The following is a 24,862-nucleotide window of genomic DNA, read 5'->3' on the forward strand; positions in this document are numbered from 1 at the left end:
GGCGGGCGAGTGCATTTGGTTCTTCCAGGTGCACATCTCAGGAACCGTTTCCCCCTTTAAGGCTGTTTGGTGTGTTCCAAGTCCTAGATTCTATTGCTTTCCTCTACTACGGTTACCACCAACTCTGAGTTTCGACCCCCCTTCCGTGGGATTTATTTTTATGTCCACTTCACGAAACGAGGAAACATTCAAAGAGAGTTGGCTTACACAGGCACTCAGCGGTGGAGGGACAATCTGGTCTAGGGCTCTCCCATCTTTGCTCCTTTCCTCCTCTCTACCAGCTCTCCTCTGTCCCACCAGCTCTCACTCTCATTCACCTACAGAAAGCAGAAGTGAGAAGAGAGGGATGCCAGAGGAAACTGGGGACACTTGCTTTGCACCTGATGTTAGTTACAGGAGGTTTGGTGACCCGTGATAGCTTTGGTGACGTTCCTCCTCGTTGTTCACTTGGAATCAGCCAACGCCTAGAACAGCTCTGAGCTCGGAGGTTTGAAACATTTAGCTCAAAATAGTCCAAGCCCACACAGCTGTGTACTTTTAAAAGAAGGCATTTGAACTATTTTGCCAGTCTGCTCCTTATTACCCAAGAGTTGGGGAGAAGACAAGGAAGACATCATGCGGCCAGATGTGAGGGGACAGGGCTGTGTGTTTAAATAGATGTGGCACTCAGGCCTGGAAGGGAGAGACCTTGGCTTGAGTGTGGAAGGAAGGAGACCACTTAATAAGATAAACCGCTTCTGGCCATGATCTGTATCCTCTTCCTGGGAAGGCGTGCTTGTTAGTTGAGTATTTTAGGCGGACACCCGCCAATCTGGATAATGATTTAGATAGGATTTGGAGCGTTTTACGGCAGGGAAGGGCTTCGATGGTACCTAGCCCCTTAGTGTTCCCCTCGCGTTTGGCGAATGATGTTGTGATGCTGCTTCTCAGAGTGTGGAACAAATATTGTTGGATTCTAGAACACGCCACAGCTCTGTGTGGCTAAAAGCACCCACCGGCCAGTGCACCTTGAATCTGCTGCTTGGTGGTTTGTTCTGTGGTTGTTGCCTCTGGTCATGCTCTCTTGTGGACTTGATTATCTAGCTCCATTGCCTCTGGGGTCCTTTGTACCTGCTTGCTCCCCAGCTTCTTAGCTTGTAGGCCCCGAGTCCTAGTCATCTTATCACCGAGAGTTCCTAACACCCTTATCCCCTGCCTGTTCTTTCCCTGGTGCAGGCTTCCCTCCTCGTCTCACCTAGGTCACAGTGATGCTCTTTAGGCTGGGGTTCCTGGCTGACCCCTGTCCCTCTGCTCCCCATTTTCCCTCTTCTGATGAAGTGCTGCTCTCATTCTTCGATCCGCTCGACCTTTTATTTTAAATTCTTGGACCTGGGGGCAAGGCTGACTCTTTATGATTGGCATTCTGCCTTGTTCTTGAGCCTCCCTATAAGTTTGGCCCAGTGCACCGTTGCCCTAGCTGTGCTGGACTCCGGGGCTTTCTGGAAGCACCGTGTGAGCCTTTATGCATTTATGTAGTCATTGGTTGGCCGTTCCAATCCTATATGGCCCCAGTTTCTCCTGTGCTTTCTAGTCTGGTAGCCATTAGCCACATGGAGAACTGGAAGCATAACTTTCTGAACTGGGAGGCACTGTAACCACGAGCTTCACATGGAATTTATTAAGGGATATTTGATTCTTTTTATTTATTTATTTATTTTTGCTAAATCTTTGAAGTAATGTTATTTTTTTTCAAATTTTGATGTATTGGGTTAAATATATTGAAATCAGGACTGCAGATGCCACAATTCCAGTTTGAGACTAATACTGATTCAATTCTATTTTGACACAAGTCTGTGACAGATTCCCAATTCAAATCACTGAAAAGGAATAAATAACTATGATCTCTCTCAGCCTCTGTCTCTGTCTCTCTGTCTCTCTGTCTCTCTGTCTCTCTGTCTCTCTCTCTCTCTCTCTCTCACACACACACACACACACACACACACACACACACACACACACACGTACGTTGTTTTGCTTTGCTCCTTGCCTGGTCCTCCAGGACACCAAGTCTACAGGAGAACTCATTGCTGACCTTTTTCGTGTTTATACCTGGGAAAGCTCCCTGGGCAGCCCCTCCTCCTCCACTTCCCAAAGCACACTGGAATCGGAATTTCCTGCCCCTTTGCCTTACCAAGGCTGAGGGCTATGAAGGGCAGAACTTCTTTGTCTCTTTAGCACCTAGTGTCATTCCAGGAATAGGTTGGCATTTAATAAAGATATTTTTAGCAAAAGAATGTTAAACTCCTGAGTATTTTACATTGTTGATGGCTCTCCAAGTGTCGCCTTTGACTAGATGCCTGGTCTTTGGGGGATGCCTATGGGGTGGGAACTTGGGTGGTACCAGTTCACTGTCTTAGAAATGCAGAAAAACTGGGACCTGAGTGTGGTATCATTGCTTTTACATTAACGCTCCTGCATGTTTGTTTTCCCTGAAGGAAACACCTGGCCGGACAACAGAACAAACATAGACCCAAGGAAAGGTTTTAAAAAAGGCAAGATCCATATAGTGAAACCCACCATCTTTTTATTAGGCAGCTACACTTCGAAGGTCCAGGGTTTCCCCTTTGATATTCTTATTCTGATGCTAATGACTAGAAGAGGAAGATGAAATATGTGCATGATGGGATATTCAGAGAATTCTGTTTTCTTTTTTTCTTTATTCTCTTGTTAAGTAACAAAAATCTGTATAATTTAATAGTGGTAAATGTTTATATGTCAATTTTTTATTGGATTTTTATTCATTTACATTTCAAATGGTATCCTGTTTCCCGATTTCCCCTCTGAAACCCCCATCCCTTCCACCTTCCCCCTGCTTATATGAGGGTGTGCCACCATCCACCCACCCAACCACACACTGCCGCCTCCCCGCCCTGGCATTCCCTTACACTGGGCATCGAGTCTTCACAGGACCAAGGGCCTCTCCTCCCATTGATGCCTGACAAGGCCCATTCTCTGTTACATATGCGGCTGGAGCCATGGGTCCTTCCGTGTATACTCTTTGGTGGTTTAGTCCTTTGGAGCTCTGGGGGATCCGTTGATATTCTTGTTCTTTCTATGGGGTGGCAAACCCCTTCAGCTCCTTCAGTCCTTCCTCTATCTCTTCCATTGGGGTCCCTGTGCTCAGTCCAATGGTTGGCTGCGAGCATCTGCCTCTGTATTTGTCAGGCTCTGGCAGAGCCTCTCAGGAGACAGCCATATCAGGCTCCTGTCAGCATGTACTTCTTGGCATCTGAAATAGTGTCTGGGTTTGGTGTCTATATGGGATGGATCCACAGGTGGGGCAGTCTCTGGGTGGCCTTTCCTTCAGTCTCTGCTCCACTCTTTGTCTCTATTTCCTCCCTTGAGCATTTTATTCCCCCTTCTAAGAAGGACTGAAGGGTCCACACTTTGGTCTTCCTTCTTCTTGAGCTTCATGTGGTCTGTGAATTGTATTGTGGGAATTCCAAGCTTTTGGGCTAATATCCACTCATCAGTGAGTGCATACTGTGTGTGCTCTTTTGTGACTGAGTTATCTCACTCAAGATGATGTTTTCTAGTTCTGTCCATTTGCCTAAGAATTTCATGAAGTCATTGTTTTTACTAGCTAAGTAGCACTGGGTTGTATAAATGTACCACATTTTCTGTATCATTTTTCTGTTGAGGGACATCTGGGTTCTTTTCAGCTTCTTGCTGTTATAAACAAGGCTGCTGTGAACATAGTGTAGCATGTATCCTTGTTGTATGTTGGAGCATCTTTTGGGTGTACGCCCAGGAGTGGTATAGCTGGGTCCTCAGGTATCACTATGTCCAATTTTCTGAGGAACCTCCAGACTGATTTCCAGAGTGGTTGTACCAGCTTGCAATCCCACCAACAATGGAGGAGTGTTCCTCTTTTTCCACATCCTCCCCAACATCTGCTATCACCTGAGTTTTTGATCTTAGCCATTCTGACTGGTATGAAGTGGAATCTCAGGGTTGTTTTGATGTGCATTTCCCTTATGACTAAAGATGTTGAACATTTTTTTAGGTGCTTTTCAGTCATTCGATAATCCTCAGCTGAGAATTTGTTGTTTAGCTCTGTATTCCATTTTTAATAGAGTTATTTGGTTCTCTGGAGTCTAACTTCTTGAGTTCTTTGTGTATATTGGATATTAACCCTCTATCTGATGTAGGATTTGTAAAGATCTTTTCCCACTCTGTTGGCTGCCGTTTTGTCCTAATGACAGTGTCCTTTGCCTTACAGAAGATTTGCAATTTTAGGAGGTCCCATTTGTCAATTCTTTTTTTTTTTATTAACTTGAGTATTTCTTATATACATTTCGAGTGTTATTCCCTTTCCCGGTTTCCGGGCAAACATCCCCCTCCCCCCTCCCCTTCCTTATGGGTGTTCCCCTCCCAACCCTCCCACCATTGCCGCCCTCCCCCCATAGACTAGTTCACTGGGGGTTCAGTCTTAGCAGGACCCAGGGCTTCCCCTTCCACTGGTGCTCTTACTAGGATATTCATTGCTACCTATGGGGTCAGAGTCCAGGGTCAGTCCATGTATAGTCTTTAGGTAGTGGCTTAGTCCCTGGAAGCTCTGGTTGCTTGGCATTGTTGTACTTTTGGGGTCTCGAGCCCCTTCAAGCTCTTCCAGTTCTTTCTCTGATTCCTTCAATAGGGGACCTATTCTCAGTTCAGTGGTTTGCTGCTGGCATTCGCCTCTGTATTTGCTGTATTCTGGCTGTGTCTCTCAGGAGCGATCTACATCCGGCTCCTGTCGGTCTGCACTTCTTTGCTTCATCCATCTAGTTCAATTGGGTGGCTGTATATGTATGGGCCAAATGTGGGACAGGCTCTGAATGGGTGTTCCTTCAGTCTCTGTTTTAATCTTTGCCTCTCCCTTCCCTGCCAAGGGTATTCTTTTTCCTCATTTAAAGAAGGAGTGAAGCATTCACATTTTGATCATCCGTCTTGAGTTTCGTTTGTTCTAGGGATCTAGGGTAATTCAAGCATTTGGGCTAATAGCCACTTATCAATGAGTGCATACCATGTATGTCTTTCTGTGATTGGGTTAGTTCACTCAGGATGATATTTTCCAGTTCCAACCATTTGCCTACGAATTTCATAAACTCGTTGTTTTTGATAGCTGAGTAGTATTCCATTGTGTAGATGTACCACATTTTCTGTATCCATTCCTCTGTTGAAGGGCATCTGGGTTCTTTCCATTTTCTGGCTATTATAAATAAGGCTGCGATGAACATAGTGGAGCACGTGTCTCTTTTATATGTTGAGGCATCTTTTGGGTATATGCCCAAGAGAGGTATAGCTGGATCCTCAGGCAGTTCAATGTCCAATTTTCTGAGGAACCTCCAGACTGATTTCCAGAATGGTTTTACCAGTCTGCAATCCCACCAACAATGGAGGAGTGTTCCTCTTTCTCCACAACCTCGCCAGCATCTGCTGTCACCTGAGTTTTTGATCTTAGCCAATCGCACTGGTGTGAGGTGAAATCTCAGGGTTGTTTTGATTTGCATTTCCCTTATGACTAAAGATGTTGAACATTTCTTTAGGTGTTTCTCAGCCATTCGGCATTCCTCAGCTGTGAATTCTTTGTTTAGCTCTGAACCCCATTTTTTAATAGGGTTGTTTCCCTGCGGTCTAACTTCTTGAGTTCTTTGTATATTTTTGATATAAGGCCTCTATCTGTTGTAGGGTTGGTAAAGATCTTTTCCCAATCTGTTGGTTGCCGTTTTGTCCTAACCACAGTGTCCTTTGCCTTACAGAAGCTTTGCAGTTTTATGAGATCCCATTTGTCAATTCTTGATCTTAGAGCATAAGCCATTGGTGTTTTGTTCAGGAAATTTTTTCCAGTGCCCATGTGTTCCAGATGCTTCCCTAGTTTTTCTTCTATTAGTTTGAGTGTGTCTGGTTTGATGTGGAGGTCCTTGATCCACTTCGACTTAAGCTTTGTACAGGGTGATAAGCATGGATCGATCTGCATTCTTCTACATGTTGCCCTCCAGTTGAACCAGCACCATTTGCTGAAAATGCTATCTTTTTTCCATTGGATGGTTTTGGCTCCTTTGTCAAAAATCAAGTGACCATAGGTGTGTGGGTTCATTTCTGGGTCTTCAATTCTATTCCATTGGTCTATCTGTCTGTCTCTGTACCAATACCATGCAGTTTTTATCACTATTGCTCTGTAATACTGCTTGAGTTCAGGGATAGTGATTCCCCCTGAAGTCCTTTTATTGTTGAGGATAGCTTTAGCTATCCTGGGTTTTTTGTTATTCCAGATGAATTTGCAAATTGTTCTGTCTAACTCTTTGAAGAATTGGATTGGTATTTTGATGGGGATTGCATTGAATCTGTAGATTGCTTTTGGTAAAATGGCCATTTTTACTATATTAATCCTGCCAATCCATGAGCATGGGAGATCTTTCCATCTTCTGAGGTCTTCTTCAATTTCTTTCTTCAGTGTCTTGAAGTTCTTATTGTACAGATCTTTTACTTGCTTGGTTAAAGTCACACCGAGGTACTTTATATTATTTGGGTCTATTATGAAGGGTGTCGTTTCCCTAATTTCTTTCTCGGCTTGTTTCTCTTTTGTATAGAGGAAGGCAACTGATTTATTTGAGTTAATTTTATACCCAGCCACTTTGCTGAAGTTGTTTATCAGCTTTAGTAGTTCTCTGGTGGAACTTTTGGGATCACTTAAATATACTATCATATCATCTGCAAATAGTGATATTTTGACCTCTTCTTTTCCGATCTGTATCCCTTTGATCTCCTTTTGTTGTCTGATTGCTCTGGCTAGAACTTCAAGAACTATATTGAATAAGTAGGGAGAGAGTGGGCAGCCTTGTCTAGTCCCTGATTTTAGTGGGATTGCTTCAGTTTCTCTCCATTTAGTTTAATGTTAGCAACTGGTTTGCTGTATATGGCTTTTACTATGTTTAGGTATGGGCCTTGAATTCCTATTCTTTCCAGGACTTTTATCATGAAGGGGTGTTGAATTTTGTCAAATGCTTTCTCAGCATCTAATGAAATGATCATGTGGTTCTGTTCTTTCAGTTTGTTTATATAATGGATCACGTTGATGGTTTTCCGTATATTAAACCATCCCTGCATGCCTGGGATGAAGCCTACTTGATCATGGTGGATGATTGTTTTGATGTGCTCTTGAATTCGGTTTGCCAGAATTTTATTGAGTATTTTTGCGTCGATATTCATAAGGGAAATTGGTCTGAAGTTCTCTTTCTTTGTTGTGTCTTTCTGTGGTTTAGGTATAAGAGTAATTGTAGATTCGTAGAAGGAATTCGGTAGGGCTCCATCTGTTTCAATTTTGTGGAATAGTTTGGATAATATTGGTATGAGGTCTTCTATGAAGGTTTGATAGAATTCTGCACTAAACCCATCTGGACCTGGGCTCTTTTTGGTTGGGAGACCTTTAATGACTGCTTCTATTTCCTTAGGAGTTATGGGGTTGTTTAACTGGTTTATCTGTTCCTGATTTAACTTTGATACCTGGTATCTGTCTAGGAAATAGTCCATTTCCTGAAGATTTTCAAATTTTGTTGAATATAGGTTTTTATAGTAAGATCTGATGATTTTTTGAATTTCCTCCGAATCTGTAGTTATGTCTCCCTTTTCATTTCTGATTTTGTTAATTTGGACGCACTCTCTGTGTCCTCTCGTTAGTCTGGCTAAGGGTTTATCTATCTTGTTGATTTTCTCAAAGAACCAACTTTTGGTCCTGTTGATTCTTTCTATGGTCCTTTTTGTTTCTACTTGGTTGATTTCAGCTCTGAGTTTGATTATTTCCTGCCTTCTACTCCTCCTGGGTGTATTTGCTTCTTTTTGTTCTAGAGCTTTTAGGTGTGCTGTCAAGCTGCTGACATATGCTCTTTCCTGTTTCTTTCTGCAGGCACTCAGCGCTATGAGTTTTCCTCTTAGCACAGCTTTCATTGTGTCCCATAAGTTTGAGTATGTTGTATCTTCATTTTCATTAAATTCTAAAAAGTTTTTAATTTCTTTCTTTATTTCTTCCTTGACCAGGTTATCATTGAGTAGAGCATTGTTCAATTTCCACGTATATGTGGGCATTCTTCCCTTATTGTTATTGAAGACCAGTTTTAGGCCGTGGTGGTCCGATAGCACGCATGGGATTATTTCTATCTTTCTGTACCTGTTGAGGCCCGTTTTTTGACCAATTATATGGTCAATTTTGGAGAAAGTACCATGAGGAGCTGAGAAGAAGGTATATCCTTTTGCTTTAGGATAGAATGTTCTATAAATATCCGTTAAGTCCATTTGGCTCATGACTTCTCTTAGTCTGTCTACATCACTGTTTAATTTCTGTTTCCATGATCTGTCCATTGATGAGAGTGGGGTGTTGAAATCTCCCACTATTATTGTGTGAGGTGCAATGTGTGTTTTGAGCTTTAGTAAGGTTTCTTTTACGTATGTAGGTGCCCTTGTATTTGGGGCATAGATATTTAGGATTGAGAGTTCATCTTGGTGGATTTTTCCTTTGATGAATATGAAGTGTCCTTCCTTATCTTTTTTGATGACTTTTAGTTGGAAATTGATTTTATTTGATATTAGAATGGCTACTCCAGCTTGCTTCTTCTGACCCTTTGCTTGGAAAGTTGTTTTCCAGCCTTTCACTCTGAGGTAGTGTCTGTCTTTGTCTCTGAGGTGTGTTTCCTGTAGGCAGCAGAATGCAGGGTCCTCGTTGCGTATCCAGTTTGTTAATCTATGTCTTTTTATTGGGGAGTTGAGGCCATTGATATTGAGAGATATTAAGGAATAGTGATTATTGTTTCCCTTTATATTCATATTTGGATGTGAGGTTATGTTTGTGTGCTTTCATTCTCTTTGTTTTTTTGCCAAGACGATTAGTTTCTTGCTTCTTCTAGGGTATAGCTTGCCTCCTTATGTTGGGCTTTACCATTTATTATCCTTTGTAGTGCTGGATTTGTAGAAAGATATTGTGTAAATTTGGTTTTGTCATGGAATATCTTGGTTTCTCCATCAATGTTAATTGAGAGTTTTGCTGGATACAGTAACCTGGGCTGGCATTTGTGTTCTCTTAGGGTCTGTATGACATCAGTCCAGGATCTTCTGGCCTTCATAGTTTCTGGCGAGAAGTCTGGTGTGATTCTGATAGGTCTCCCTTTATATGTTACTTGACCTTTTTCCCTTACTGCTTTTAATATTCTTTCTTTATTTTGTGCGTTTGGTGTTTTGACAATTATGTGACGGGAGGTGTTTCTTTTCTGGTCCAATCTATTTGGAGTTCTGTAGGCTTCTTGTATGCCTATGGGTATCTCTTTTTTTAGGTTAGGGAAGTTTTCTTCTATGATTTTGTTGAAGATATTTACTGGTCCTTTGAGCTGGGAGTCTTCACTCTCTTCTATACCTATTATCCTTAGGTTTGATCTTCTCATTGAGTCCTGGATTTCCTGTATGTTTTGGACCAGTAGCTTTTTCCGCTTTACATTATCTTTGACAGTTGAGTCAATGATTTCTATGGAATCTTCTGCTCCTGAGATTCTCTCTTCCATCTCTTGTATTCTGTTGGTGAAGCTTGTATCTACAGCTCCTTGTCTCTTCTTTTGGTTTTCTATATCCAGGGTTGTTTCCATGTGTTCTTTCTTGATTGCTTCTATTTCCATTTTTAATTCCTTCATCTGTTTGATTGTGTTTTCCTGGAATTCTTTCAGGGATTTTTGCCATTCCTCTCTGTAGGCCTCTACTTGTTTATTAATGATTTCCTGTGTTTCCCTAAGTGTGTTCATGTCTTTCTTGAAGTCCTCCAGCATCATGATCAAATATGATTTTGAAACTAGATCTTGCTTTTCTGGTGTGTTTGGATATTCCATGTTTGTTTTGGCGGGAGAATTGGGCTCCGATGATGGCATGCAGTCTTGGTTTCTGTTGCTTGGGTTCCTGCGCTTGCCTCTCGCCATCAGATTATCTCTAGTGTTACTTTGTTCTGCTATTTCTGACAGTGGCTAGACTGACCTATAAGCCTGTGTGTCAGGAGTGCTGTAACCTGTTTTCCTCTCTTTCAGTCAGTTATGGGGACAGTGTGTTCTGCTTTCCAGCGTGTAGTTTTTCCTCTCTACAGGTCTTCAGCTGTTCTTGTGGGCCTGTGTCTTGAGTTCACCAGGCAGCTTTCTTGCAGCAGAAAATTTGGTCTTACCTGTGGTCCCGAGGCTCAGGTTCGCTCGTGGGGTGCTGTCCAGGGGCTCTCTGCAGCGGCAGCAACCAGGAAGACCTGTGCCGCCCCTTCCGGGAGCTTCAGTGCACCAGGGTTCCAGATGGTCTTTGGCTTTTTCCTCTGGCGTCCGAGATGTGTGTGCAGGGAGCAGTCTCTTCTGGTTTCCCAGGCTTGTCTGCCTCTCTGAAGGTTTAGCTCTCCCTCCCACGGGATTTGGGTGCAGAGAACTGTTTATCCGGTCTGTTTCTTTCAGGTTCCGGCGGTGTCTCAGGCGCAGAAGTCCTGCCGCTCCTGGGCCCTCCCCCACGGGAGCCCAGAGGCCTTATACAGTTTCCTCTTGGGCCAGGGATGTGGGCAGGGGTGAGCAGTGTTGGTGGTCTCTTCCGCTCTGCAGCCTCAGGAGTGCCCACCTGACCAGGCGGTTGGGTCTCTCTCTCACCGGGTCTGGGAGCAGAGAGCTGCTGCGGGCCAGGATCCGCGGGTGTGGGACTTCCGGTAAACACAGACCGTGCCTCCTAGAGAAATTCTGCTTCCGTGTGTCCCAAGCTCACCAGGCAGCTTTCTTGCAGCAGAAAATTTGGTCTTACCTGTGGTCCCGAGGCTCAGGTTCGCTCGTGGGGTGCTGCCCAGGGGCTCTCTGCAGCGGCAGCAACCAGGGAGACCTGTGCCGCCCCTTCCGGGAGCTTCAGTGCACCAGGGTTCCAGATGGTCTTTGGCTTTTTCCTCTGGCGTCCGAGATGTGTGTGCAGGGAGCAGTCTCTTCTGGTTTCCCAGGCTTGTCTGCCTCTCTGAAGGTTTAGCTCTCCCTCCCACGGGATTTGGGTGCAGAGAACTGTTTATCCGGTCTGTTTCTTTCAGGTTCCGGCGGTGTCTCAGGCGCAGAAGTCCTGCTGCTCCTGCATTTGTCAATTCTTGATGTTAGAGCATAAGCCATTGGTGTTCTGTTGAGAAAAATTTCCTCAGTGCCCATGTGTTCGAGGCTCTTCCCCACTTTCTCTCTTCTATTAGTTTGAGTGTATCTGGTTTCATGTGGAGGTCCTTGATCCACTTGGACTTGAGCTTTGTACAAGGAGATAAGAATGGATCAATTTGCATTCTTCTACATGCTGACCTTCAGTTGAACCAGCACCATTTGTTGAAAATGCTGTCTTTTTTAAAAAAACCACTGGATGGATTTAGCTCCTTTGTCAAAGATCAAGTGACCATAGGTGTGTGGGTTCATTTGTGGGTCTTCAATTCTATTCTATTGGTCTACCTGCCTGTCTCTGTACCAATACCATGCAGTTTTTTTTTTTATCATAATTGCTCTGTAATACCGCTTGAGGTCAGGGGATGGTGATATTCCCACCCCCACTTCTTTTATTGTTGAGAATAGTTTTCAGTGTCCTGGGTTTTTGGTTATTGCAAATGAATCTGCAAATTGCTCTAACTCTATGAAGAATTGAGTTGGAATTTCGATGGAGATTGCACTGAATCTGTAGATTGCTTGTGGCAAAATGGCCGTTTTTCCTATATTAATCCTGCCAATTCATGAGCGTGGGAGGTCATTCCATCTTCTGAGATCTTCCATTTCTTTCTTCAGAGACTTGAAGTTCTTGTCATACAGATCTTTCACTTGCCTGGTTAACGTCACACCGAGGTATTTTATATTACTTGTGACTATTGTGAAGGGTGTCACTTCCCTAATTTCTTTCTCAGCCTGTTTATCCTTTGAGTAGAGGAAGGCTACTCATTTGTTCGAGTTAATTTTGTGTCCAGCCACTTTGCTGAAGTTGTTTATCGGGTTTAGGAGTTCTTTTTTCATAGGGAAAACATTTAAATGACGCACATAGGGCTGAGTGACTGGAATCTCAGGACCGAGGAGGCTGAGGCAGGGGGATCATGAGTCGGAAGAGAGCTGCTACACAGCATGACCTTGTTCAAACGAAACACAAACATATCCAGCAGTTGGCACTGTCTAAAGAAGTAGTGGCCGTCTGTGACAGGTTAATACTGATTGTCAGCTTGACAGGATCTAGAATCATCTAGAGGATGAGCCTCTAGGCATGTCTGTGACTGAGTGTCTAGGCTGGGTTTCTTGAGGGGAGAGGGTCCACCTTACATGTGGTCAGCACCGTGGCCCGGGCTGGGGTCTCAGACAGTGTGTGAAAGGGGAGAGTGAACTGAGAATCAGTGTTTACATCTCTCTCTCTCCTGCCGCTGTGGCATCCCTGCCATGCTGGGCTACCCCTTCAAAATGTAGGCCAAATAAACTCTTCCTTTCCTAAGTTGCTATTCCAGACATTTTGTTAGAGCAACCAGAAAAGTACAGAATGTGTAATCTTTAAGAGCTGTTAAAAGCAATGACATAGGAAGGTGGTGATGTGAATTAAGAGAGACTCTAACTATGGGGAAAGTAATGTGAGTAACAGTATCAGCCACGTATCGTCGAATGCAACAGATCACACAATGGCATGCCATGTGGGCTCCTTTCACTGCTATAAATATATGCATATATGAGCGTACAAAGGAATATATTAGCATGTGCACGTACTTGTAAATATGGGCGATTCTTCCTGTCTGTATTTATATTCATGGCATGATTCCGTGTCATTTGGACTCCTTTACAGCTCTGAGTCATGTGTTCATGCATGCACACTGTATCCTGAAGACCAGCGGGAAGACACCTGGATGTACCCCGGCCGTGGGATTCCTATATCCCTCATTCTTGGTTTTCCTGGTTGGGTATCAGGGTATGCTCTGTGTAGCTGTGCCTCTGGGGTCCTTTACTTGTAACTGGCCCTTAGGATTGCCTGGCTTTCTGATGCTTTCCCATGCTGGTTGTGCTGTAGCATCTCCTTGCTCTGTCCTCCATTTCTTTAGTTCCTGTTTGACAGCTGTTCACAGCTGTGTCACTTCCCATGTATCTTTCATGTGTGTGTGTGAGGAGGATTTTGGTGTCCTGCTCCCTTGCTCTCTCTTCCTGAGACAGGCTCTTTCACCGTACTTGGGGTTCACAATTGTTTTTCAGTTAGGGATGGCCATCAGCAGACTCCATCGATCCTCCTGTCTCTGCCCGCCCAGTGCTGGCTCACAGGTACCGTCAGCCACACTCAGGTCTTTAGTGGGTTCTGGGAATCTGAACTCTGGCTTCCATGCTTGTGCGGCAGATGCTTTTACCCATGGAGCCCTGGACCCACACTTAATCTGATTTCCCCATCTGCTTTAGTTACTTTATTGATTCTGTGATAAAATGCTGTGACCAAGGCAATTTATTTTACTTTATTTTTTCTTTTTTCCATCTTTATTAACTCGGGTGTTTCTTATTTACATTTCCATTGTTATTCCCTTTCTTGGGTTTCCGGCCAACATCCCCCAACCCCTCCCCCTCCCCTTCTATATGGGTGTTCCCTTCCCCATCCTCCCCCCATTACCACCTTCCCCCCAACAATCACGTTCACTGGGGGTTCAGTCTTAGCAGGACCCAGGGCTTCCCCTTCCACTGGTGCTCTTACTAGGATATTCATTGCTACCTATGAGGTCAGAGTCCAGGGTCAGTCCATGTATAGTCTTTGGGTAGTGGCTTAGTCCCTGGAAGCTCTGGTTGCTTGGCATTGTTGTTCATAAGGGGTCTCGAGCCCCTTCAAGCTCTTCCAGTTCTTTCTCTGATTCCTTCAATGGGGTCCCATTCTCAGTTCAGTGGTTTGCTGCTGGCATTCGCCTCTGTGTTTGCTGTATTCTGGCTGTGTCTCTCAGGAGCGATCTACATCCGGCTCCTGTCGGTCTGCACTTCTTTGCTTCATCCATCTTGTCTATTTGGTGGCTGTATATGTATGGGCCACATGTGGGGCAGGCTCTGAATGGGTGTTCCTTCAGTCTCTGTTTTAATCTTTGCCTCCCTATTCCCACCCAAGGGTATTCTTGTTTCCCTTTTAAAGGAGGAAGGCAATTTATAAAAGTTTAATTGGGCTTTGGATTTTGAGGGTTAGAGTTCAGGATATTCCTATGTGTTAATATGTATTTTGAATTTTATTTAGTTTTACTTTTTATCACATTTTTATTCATTTGTTTAGTGTGTGTGTGTGTGTGTGTGTGTGTGTGTGTATGAGAGAGACGGAGAGAGAGAGAGAGAGAGAGAGAGAGAGAGAGAGAGAGAGAGAGAGTTAGAAAACAAATTGTTGGAGTGAGTTCTCTCCTTCCACCATTTGGTACCCAGGAATTGTACCCAGGTCCTCAGGATGGGTAATGGGAGCCATTATTCGCTGAGCTACCTTACTTTGCCCTATGTATTAATATTTTGCGATCCAGGAAACTTACATAGGAGATCAAATCTGGAGAGAAAGGTGGGTTGATTCTAGAGTATCCTCTGGTGATTGTATGGTGCATGTGAGGGTCCTGGAGGTCCAGTGGGTCAGACACTTCTGGGTATGTTTCCAGATGCCATTGTGAGAGACAGGAGGGAGAGAAGAAGAAGAGAAATAGGAAGAAGAGGAAGAGGAAGAAGAGGAAGAGGAAGAAAAGGATGAGGGAAGAGGAAGAGGTTAATGAAAGAGGAAGTAACACATGTAGAAGTAGAGAAAGGATTTTGCTTACTTGTTTTGACCTTGGGAGATTCTGGTGGCCTTGGGTGGATTCAGGGGACACCCTCAGAACAGAGACTGCTGTTGTCAGGAGCGTCTACCTCAGGGTTCCCTTACAATATCCCTCCGTAGAGTTTTGGGAGTTGGACTTTCCTTTTTCATGATGTGGCTTCAGCCCAGGGAAACTTTACACCTTGAAACCACAGCATCTCACTGGCTTGGCTGGTCTCCCAGTTTTACCGAACAGGTGCCATTTCTCTCCCTTCTCTGTTGTCTGTGTGCTCAGCCCCTTCTTATTGCCGAATCTCTGTGAAATCCTCCCAGCTGAAAGAATGAGTTTCCGTGCTTCCCCAGGGCTTGGAAAGACAAAAGTCTAGGTGATTTAACATTGCCTAATATGGTAGCAAGGGTGTAACCACCATGTTCTGGAGACGGTGACACTTCACATACCCCATTTGCTTCCCTAGGTTTTTGAAGAGGTGCTAATGTCTTCTACTTACCTTGAATTTCCCAAATTTTCTATTATTATTTATAACAAGGAAAACATTAAATATAAACAGTAACCCCAGGCCTAGGGTGGAACATGTCAGGAGGAGCCATCAAGCCACTGGCCAACCACCCTGATGGTGGTTGGACTTCAGCCTCAGTTTGAAAACCTGTGTCAAAAACCAAGGTGGAGAGTACCTGAGGAAGAAAACCAGTGCCAACACACAGGTGTGCGTGCGTGGGCACACACATACACATACACATTCACACACATTCACACAAACACACACACATTCACACACATACACATATACACACACATACATACAAACACATACACACATACACACATACATATACACACTTATACACATATACACACATATACACATACACACATTCACACACATACATACATACACATACACACATAAACATATTCACACACATATACACATACACATACACATATACACACATACACACATATACACATACATACACACATACACATACACACACATACACATACACACACATTCACACACATACACACATACACACATATACACATACATACACACACATTCACACATACATATACACATATTCACACACACTCACATACACATTCACACACATACACACACATACACATTCACACACATACACACACATTCACACACATACACACACATTCACACACATACAGACATACACACATACAGACATACACACATACACACAAACACACACATATACACACACATACACATACACACACATTCACACACATACACACATACACACATAAACACATATATACACACACATTCACACATACATATACACATATTCACACACATACACACACATACACATTCACACACATACACATTCACACACATACACACACATACACATTCACACACATACACACACATTCACACACATACACACATTCACACACATACAGACATACACACATACATACACATACACACAAACACACACATTCACACACATACACACATTCACACACATACAGACATACACACATACATACACATACACACAAACACACACATACACAAACACACACATTCACACACATACACATGCACACACATTCACACACACATACACATATTCGCACACATACACATTCACACACATACACACACATACACACACATACACATTCACACACATACACACACATTCACACACATACACACATTCACACACATACAGACATACACACATACATACACATACACACATACACACACATTCACACACATACACACATTCACACACATACAGACATACACACATACATACACATACACACAAACACACACATACACAAACACACACATTCACACACATACACATGCACACACATTCACACACACATACACATATTCGCACACATACACATTCACACACATACACACACATACACATTCACACACATACACACACACAGACACATTCACACACATACACACGCATACACAACACAAACACACACATTCACACACATACACATACACATATTCATACACATTCACATACACATATTCACACACATACACACACATTCGCACACATACATACATACACATACACACATATACACACACATACACATATACACACATACACATACATACACAAACACACACACATACACAAACACACACACTTGGGTATGTACGTGCAACATAAATCATCACTGTCATGTGACCGCAAACATCCAGGGCACTGGGGCTGAACAACTCTCAGACTTTGTTTCTGGTCTGCTGGTTGGCACTATGAGCAATTTTTCTGAACCCTGCTGGGTATCTGTTCCCCATTATTAATTACAGTCCATGCTTCTAAGGGCTGGCGGGGTATTTAGAACCACACTGTGTCAAACACGTCTCTGTTTCTCCTTCAAGCAGCCAAGGGTCCTGTGTGATTGAAAAATATGATTCTGAAGACAGAAGTAGTTTCTCCTCAACATTTTGGTTTAGTTTCTGCTTGTGAGTGGGGCAGCCATGTGGCCAAAATAATCAGGCAGGGGGCATGCACCTCCAAGCATATTTCAGACAATATTGGGAATTGTCTCAGCTGAGTCCTTTTGACTACTCAGCTCCCAGCAAAGGAGGTGCCTTGTGACTACCCTTATGAATAGGCCCTTTAGGCATGGGCACCTGCTACTGGTTCTTTCTAGCAAATTGAAAAGGGAGGAACAAATCCCTCTTTAATTTAACCCTGAGCCCCTGGCTTACATGGCGTTACCTGACTCCCAGACACACGTATTCTTGCTCAGGGTAGGTTCTTGTGATACCAGACTTGTATAAGGCTAAGTAGGGGTGGAGTGGGATGGGGTGTGTGTGTCCCACCCGAAAGGAAACCTCCTGAATTTGAGCCGAAGCTTCCTGAATTGTGTGTTTAATTTTGGGTGCATGCTTGGGCCTAAAGATTTGCAAGGGGGAGGTTCTGGGAGCAGGCGTTTAAAATCACGTTCTTAAGGTATCACTTAAAAAGCAACAATAACGTCTCCTAATCTGAGGATGACCTGCCAAGAATCTAGGCCTCATGTTTATTTTCTGGGGCTGCAGGGAGAAGGAAGCCAATTCTGGGTAGGAAAGTCTTAGATGAGAGCCTTGACGCAGAGAACTCTGGTAGGATTCTCCCAGATCTGAGCGGCCTTGGGCCCTGTAACCTCTCAGGGTCATGTTGACCTTCCTCCACCTTCTACATTGTATAGTTGAAATTGAGGCCCCATAGCTGGGAAGAATGTAACCCCATGTGCTTGTATGCTCTTCTGGGCCCTTTCTGGGCCTCCGGGATGTGGCAGGCTGCACTTTGGCCTTGTCCAGTGGGTCTCCCTGACACTTGGCTCAGTAGCTAGGAGAGAGCTTGGCTGAAGAGAAAGCACATTCTTCCTTGTGTGTTTCAGGAGTGCCTCTGTGAACACAGGGACTGTGCTGAATGGGGAGCACCTCAGAGACCCAGAAGCATCAATGTGGAAGGGAAGATTACACCCTTCACTGATAATTTGGAGGGAGGGAAGTCATGTATTTCAACAGGGGAGCCATACATCTCAAGTGGCTTTGGCTGGAGATAGAGCGGCCTGGGAAGGCCTTGTAGGAGAGGAGGATGACTTAAGGCTTAGCAGTGGGGAGGGGAAAAGCTTCTTCCAGGGTTGGATAGGCAAAGCAAGTGCAATAGTTCTGTCAGCACACCTTTGAATCACCGGGGAAAAGGATCTCGATGAATCGTTGTCTAGGTCAGATTGGCCTCTAGGCAGGTCTGTAAGGGGTTGTCTTGATTGTGTTAGCTGAAATGGGAACATCCGCCTGCGGTGGGTCGTGGGCTGTTTAAGGGTTGAAAGGGTGAGCTGAGGTGTAGGTGTACATGCATTCATCCAATCTCTGCTCTTCACTATGGATGTGAATAGCGGCGTCAGGCTCTTGCCTTGCCTTCCCCAAGTCAGCGATGGACTGTAACCTGAACTGAAGCAAGCCTTTCTCCTCTGAATACCTCATTTTGTTCAAAGTTCTGTGCTGAACAGTTTATGTTACCTGTTCCAGTGAGGGACACTTTATTATTGGGGTTCCCATTTTACAGATGAGCAAATCAAGTCACTGAAAGTAGATGTATCTTGCTCAAAGGCCTCTTGTTGGATGGGGATGGGGAAAAGGAAGGGACCAATTCATGCTTCTTCTGTTGAAATATATTTGGAAGACACCCAATTCTTGACAGTGGATTTGTCTTGCTGTAGGAAACCGAGATTTAAAAGGTTAAAAATTAAAGGGCTGTTTTCAAAAGACTGGTGCAAAGGAGGTCTTCTTAGGTGTTATGGTGGTTTGAATATGCTTGGCCTAGGGAGTGGCACTATTAAAAGGTGTGGCTTTGTTGGAGTAGGTATGGCCTTGTTGGAATAGGTGCATCGCTGTGGGCATGGGCTTGGAGACCCTCCTCCTAGCCACGTGGGAGCCAGTCTTCTGTTTGCCTTCAGTTGAAGATGTAGAATTCTCAGCTCTGCCTGCACTGTCACTGCCTGGATGCTGCCATGTTCCCACCTAGATGATACTGGACTGAACTTCTGAACCTGAAAGCCAGCTCTGATTAAATGTTGTCCTTGTCAGAGTTGCTTTGGTCACGGTGTCTGTTCACAGCAATGAAACCCTAAGACACGCACTGGATGAGTAGTAGAATGATTGGTTGCAGTGGGGCTAGGGAGACCCAGAAAAGATGTTGAAAGAACAGTTGGCAGGGCTGGGGATATGTGGCGATGGCAGTGGTGCTGCTGCTGCTGGTGATGATGGTGATGATGGTGATGATGGTGATGATGGTGATGATGGTGATGATGGTGATAAAAGGAAAGTGTCTGGAGTGGGAGACTTAGTGAAGAAGGTAAGAGGGAGGTCAGGCTTGATGAGGATAGAGAAAGACATGGGGGAGCACAACCAGTAAACCCCTGCCCCTTCCTATGCCATGGACCACAGATGATGTGCTAATGACTCTCTCTGTCTGTTAGGTGTCCCCTTCTGTTTAAGAGTTAAGAGGGTCACCCGCGGATCCCGGCCCGCAGCAGCTCTCTGCTCCCAAACCCCGTGGGAGAGAGACCTCACCGCCTGATCAGGTGGGCACTCCTGAGGCTGCAGAGCGGAGGAGACCACAAACACTGCTCACCCCTGCCCACATCCCTGGCCCAAGAGGCAACTGTATAAGGCCTCTGGGTTCCCGTAGGGGAGGGCCCAGGAGTGGCAGGACCCCTGCGCCTGAGACACCGACGGAACCTGAAGGAAACAGACCGGATAAACAGTTCTCTGCACCCAAATCCCGTGGGAGGGAGTGCTAAACCTTCAGAGAGGCGGACACACCTGGGAAACCAGAAGAGACTGCACTCTGTGCACATCCAGACGCCAGAGGAAAACACCAAACGCCATCTGGAACCCTGATGCACGGAGGCTCCCGGTAAGAGCGGCGCAGATCTTCCCGGTTGTTGCCGCCGCGGAGAGGACTTAGGCAGCACCCCATGAGCAAATTTGAGCCTTGGAACCACAGGTAGGACCAACTTTTCCCCTGCAAGAAACCTGCCTGGTGAACTCAAGACACAGGCCCACAGGAACAGCTGAAGACCTGTAGAGAGGAAAAACTACACACCCGAAAGCAGAACACTCTGTCCCCATAACTGGCTGAAAGAAAACAGGAAAACAGGTCTACAGCACTCCTGACACACAGGCTTATAAGACAGTCTAGCCACGGTCAGAAATAGCAGAACAAAGTAACACTAGAGATAATCTGATGGCGAGAGGCAAGCGCAGGAACCCAAGCAACAGAAACCAAGACTACATGGCATCATTGGAGCCCAATTCTCCCACCAAAGCAAACACAGAATATCCAAACACACCAGAAAAGCAAGATCTAGTTTCAAAATCATATTTGATCATGATGCTGGAGGACTTCAAGAAAGACATAAAGAACTCCCTTAGAGAACAAGTAGAAGCCTACAGAGAGGAATCGCAAAAATCCCTGAAAGAATTCCAGGAAAACACAATCAAACAGTTGAAGGAATTAAAAATGGAAATAGAAGCAATCAAGAAAGAACACATGGAAACAACCCTGGACATAGAAAATCAAAAGAAAAGACAAGGAGCTGTAGATACAAGCTTCACCAACAGAATACAAGAGATGGAAGAGAGAATCTCGGGAGCAGAAGATTCCATAGAAATCATTGACTCAACTGTCAAAGATAATGTAAAGCGGAAAAAGCTACTGGTCCAAAACATACAGGAAATCCAGGACTCAATGAGAAGATCAAACCTAAGGATAATAGGTATAGAAGAGAGTGAAGACTCCCAGCTCAAAGGACCAGTTAATATCTTCAACAAAATCATAGAAGAAAACTTCCCTAACCTAAAAAAAGAGATACCCATAGGCATACAAGAAGCCTACAGAACTCCAAATAGATTGGACCAGAAAAGAAACACCTCCCGTCACATAATTGTCAAAACACCAAACGCACAAAATAAAGAAAGAATATTAAAAGCAGTAAGGGAAAAAGGTCAAGTAACATATAAAGGCAGACCTATCAGAATCACACCAGACTTTTCGCCAGAAACTATGAAGGCCAGAAGATCCTGGACAGATGTCATACAGACCCTAAGAGAACACAAATGCCAGCCCAGGTTACTGTATCCTGCAAAACTCTCAATTAACATAGATGGAGAAACCAAGATATTCCATGACAAAACCAAATTTACACAATATCTTTCTACAAATCCAGCACTACAAAGGATAATAAAGGGTAAAGCCCAACATAAGGAGGCAAGCTATACCCTAGAAGAAACAAGAAACTAATCGTCTTGGGAACAAAACAAAGAGAATGAAAGCACACAAACATAACCTCACATCCAAATATGAATATAACAGGAAGAAATAATCACTATTCCTTAATATCTCTCAACATCAATGGCCTCAACTCCCCAATAAAAAGACATAGATTAACAAACTGGATACGCAATGAGGACCCTGCATTCTGCTGCCTACAGGAAACACACCTCAGAGACAAAGACAGACACTACCTCAGAGTGAAAGGCTGGAAAACAACTTTCCAAGCAAATGGTCAGAAGAAGCAAGCTGGAGTAGCCATTCTAATATCAAAGAAAATCAATTTTCAATTAAAAGTCATCAAAAAAGATAAGGAAGGACACTTCATATTCATCAAAGGAAAAATCCACCAAGATGAACTCTCAATCCTCATCTTCGATTGGTTTATATACAAGTGTGCAATTTCTAGGCTTGAAAGTAAAATGATGCTATCTGGTGCTGGATAGAGGAGCCTTATTTTTTATTATGGCAGCTTGCTATTTTTGTAACATGGTGATTTGGTTGAACACAATAAAGTACAGTAGTAACTGATCTCCCCCTCTTCCTGGATGAGTGAGGAGATGATTAAATGTTGATGTCAGCATCCATGAGCATATTCAGATGAGCTTCTGCTTCTGTTGAAAAGGGTGCTGTGTTTGATTGTGGTCCGAAGCTTTGAAGCACTACTTGGCATCTCCTTCCTTGGAAGTCTCACTGTTTAAACATAACAGATTTGATAGCTTGTTGGTAAGGTGAGGTCCAGCTTGTCTCCACTAGGTCATCTTCATGTGAATCCGGTGGTTATACGGTTTTGTTCTAGGGATATTTCATTTTTTTAATAACGGTTTTAGCTGACATTCATGGAGAGAATGAATCCTTAGAACTGTGCCACTAGTGAAAGGAAATCCTGTCTAGAGTTTCTTTACAAAGCTGTGTCACACCATCCTTTGGGCCCTCTGCTGGAAAAGTAGAATCAAGTCTCAAATAATGCCTTTTAAATTGTATCCTCTAGTATTATAGATGTAGGACAGTACTGTATCATACCTCTGTGGATGTAAAATAGCTTGTACCTGCTTTATGATACGTAGTAGTGACCGTGCTTTATCAGAGCTGTTTTTAATGATGTTGCTCAGAATGTTTTCTTTCCAGATGATGATTGAGAAGCTAATTTAAAAAAAAAATGGTGCCAGGTACCACAAGAGTAACAGAACTGTGCTCTTTTCTCGGGTTTTGTTTTTTTTTTTCAATGGAGTGTGCTGGATGTCTCTACAGTTTTGTTCAGATGACTGCAGAACCTGGAAAAGCTGTTGTTGCTGTTGATGCATAACACACTGCTATTATTGGTCTTTTTATATAAATATAAATATATATATATATACAGATATATAATTTGAATTTTTTGAAACTTCACCTGTGCTGTCAACTTTGGAAAAAAGTATCCCCGTTTACTGTGTTGAGTTGGCACTGTACAGAAATTAACAGCCATATTGGTCTAGAAATGTTGAACTTAAGTTTTTTCCATTTGTACAGGGGTAACACACTGTATTAAATATGTAGGGTCTTATATACGTGGGTTTGATTACAAAAACTAATAAAGTATTCTCCAAATTAAAAAAAGAAGAAGAAGAAGAAGAAGAAGAAGAAGAAGAAGAAGAAGAAGAAGAAGAAGAAGAAGAAGAAGAAGAAGAAGACGACGACGACGACTCAAAATTGAGTGGGAAGTTGGGGGAGGGAATATGAATATGTTCTAAATGCATTGTATGAAATTCTCAAAGCATTAATAAAAATATTATTTAACCAAAAAAAAAAAAGAGTTAAGAGGGTCCCCCCCGACCTTCACACGAAGACTCCTAACTTCTAAGTGTTCTCAACTCTCTTAGTTAAAAAAAAAAGTTTACAGGCCAAAACTAAAGAGAAAAGCATGTCTGTGGTCTGAATTTCCAACTCCTGGGCCTGTGGTTGGGACGAAATGCAAGTGAGTTTTGTGAATGGAAAAGTCCATGAGCAGCTGGACGTCATGCCTGGAACTCAGGGCATTTCTCCCTCTGAAAAGACTTGGGTTCTCGAAGTGCTGGAGAGCGAGGCCTGACACGTCTCTTACCATGGCAACTATGCTTGGACGCTGACAGGGCCAATTACTGTGTATCCTACAGTATGGTGACGCCAGGCTCTCAGGGTCCTGTGGGCCCCCAACTGTCACTTGTCAGTGTTCTCCAAACAGTGACCTCTTTCTTTTCTCTCTGCTTGTCTCTCCTGCCCCCAGCCTCCTATACAAACAAAACAGACTCAGCCCTTTGCAAACACACCTGGCAGCAGGAAGAACAGGCTGTGGCAATGTTTCACATGGGTCCTGGCAACAGGTCAGACCCGGGGTGCGCTGTGTTTGTCTTGGAGAACAAGCCACATCCTTGAGAGGATGAGGGTGACAGGTTATTGGGCAATTGGATGTATAGATCCTAGGTCTGTAGTTGAGCTCTTAAGGGAGGTGTGGCCTGTGCTTTCTGTATGCCTCTGTCCTGGATGCCAGTGCTGGGATTTGCCTATAGTTGCTACTATTTTTGCCAATCCCAAGAGAGTGGAGACAAAGAGCAGGTTGGTTTGTTGACCATGGCAGAACTGCCAGGGAATAGGGAGAAGGAAGGGATCCTGGTTGAAATGTATATCATTACATCTGTCGGGGCTCATAGACTTTTAGAAGAGTGATTAAATATCACTCGTGACCATATAAACCACAGCTAAGAAACTGAAACAAGGGCTGGAGAGGGACTCAAAGGTTAAGAGCACTGGCTGCTCTTCCAAAGGTCCTGAGTTCAATTCCCAGCAACCACATGGTGGCTCACAACCACCTGTGATGGGATCTGATGCCCTCTTCTGGTGTGCAAGTGTACATGCAGGCTGAACTCTATACATAGTAAATAAATTAAAAAAAAAAAAAGAAACAGATACATTTTGCCAACACAAGGCCTGGGAGTTGGAGATTTAGACCACAGACAGCCATGCTATCTAGTTTGGTTTTGATCTGGTACCGATTTTGAAAACCCGGGGATTTGAGGACACTTACTGTAAAGATTTGGGGTCCCTTGGGGGGGATACCTGGTGGTACAGTGCCCATGGACCTCGGCCCAGAAAGGGACAGGAGCTATCAACTGCTGCCCCCTTTAGAATGAACATGGCACCGTGTTATTATTATTATTTTGTACATTCATGTGTTTGTTGT

At 43.9% G+C, this 24,862-nt stretch overlaps 1 protein-coding gene across 2 annotated transcripts in view; it reads left to right on the forward strand.

Annotated features, from left to right (window-relative positions):
• The window catches only part of Fam174b (family with sequence similarity 174, member B), an 80,921-nt gene that overhangs the window by 700 nt on the left and 55,359 nt on the right, over positions 1–24,862 (forward strand). The gene's annotated exons all lie outside the window — the stretch shown is intronic.

The sequence above is a fragment of the Rattus norvegicus genome, chromosome 1 (genome assembly GCF_036323735.1).
Source record: "Rattus norvegicus strain BN/NHsdMcwi chromosome 1, GRCr8, whole genome shotgun sequence".
Classification (NCBI taxonomy): domain Eukaryota; kingdom Metazoa; phylum Chordata; class Mammalia; order Rodentia; family Muridae; genus Rattus; species Rattus norvegicus.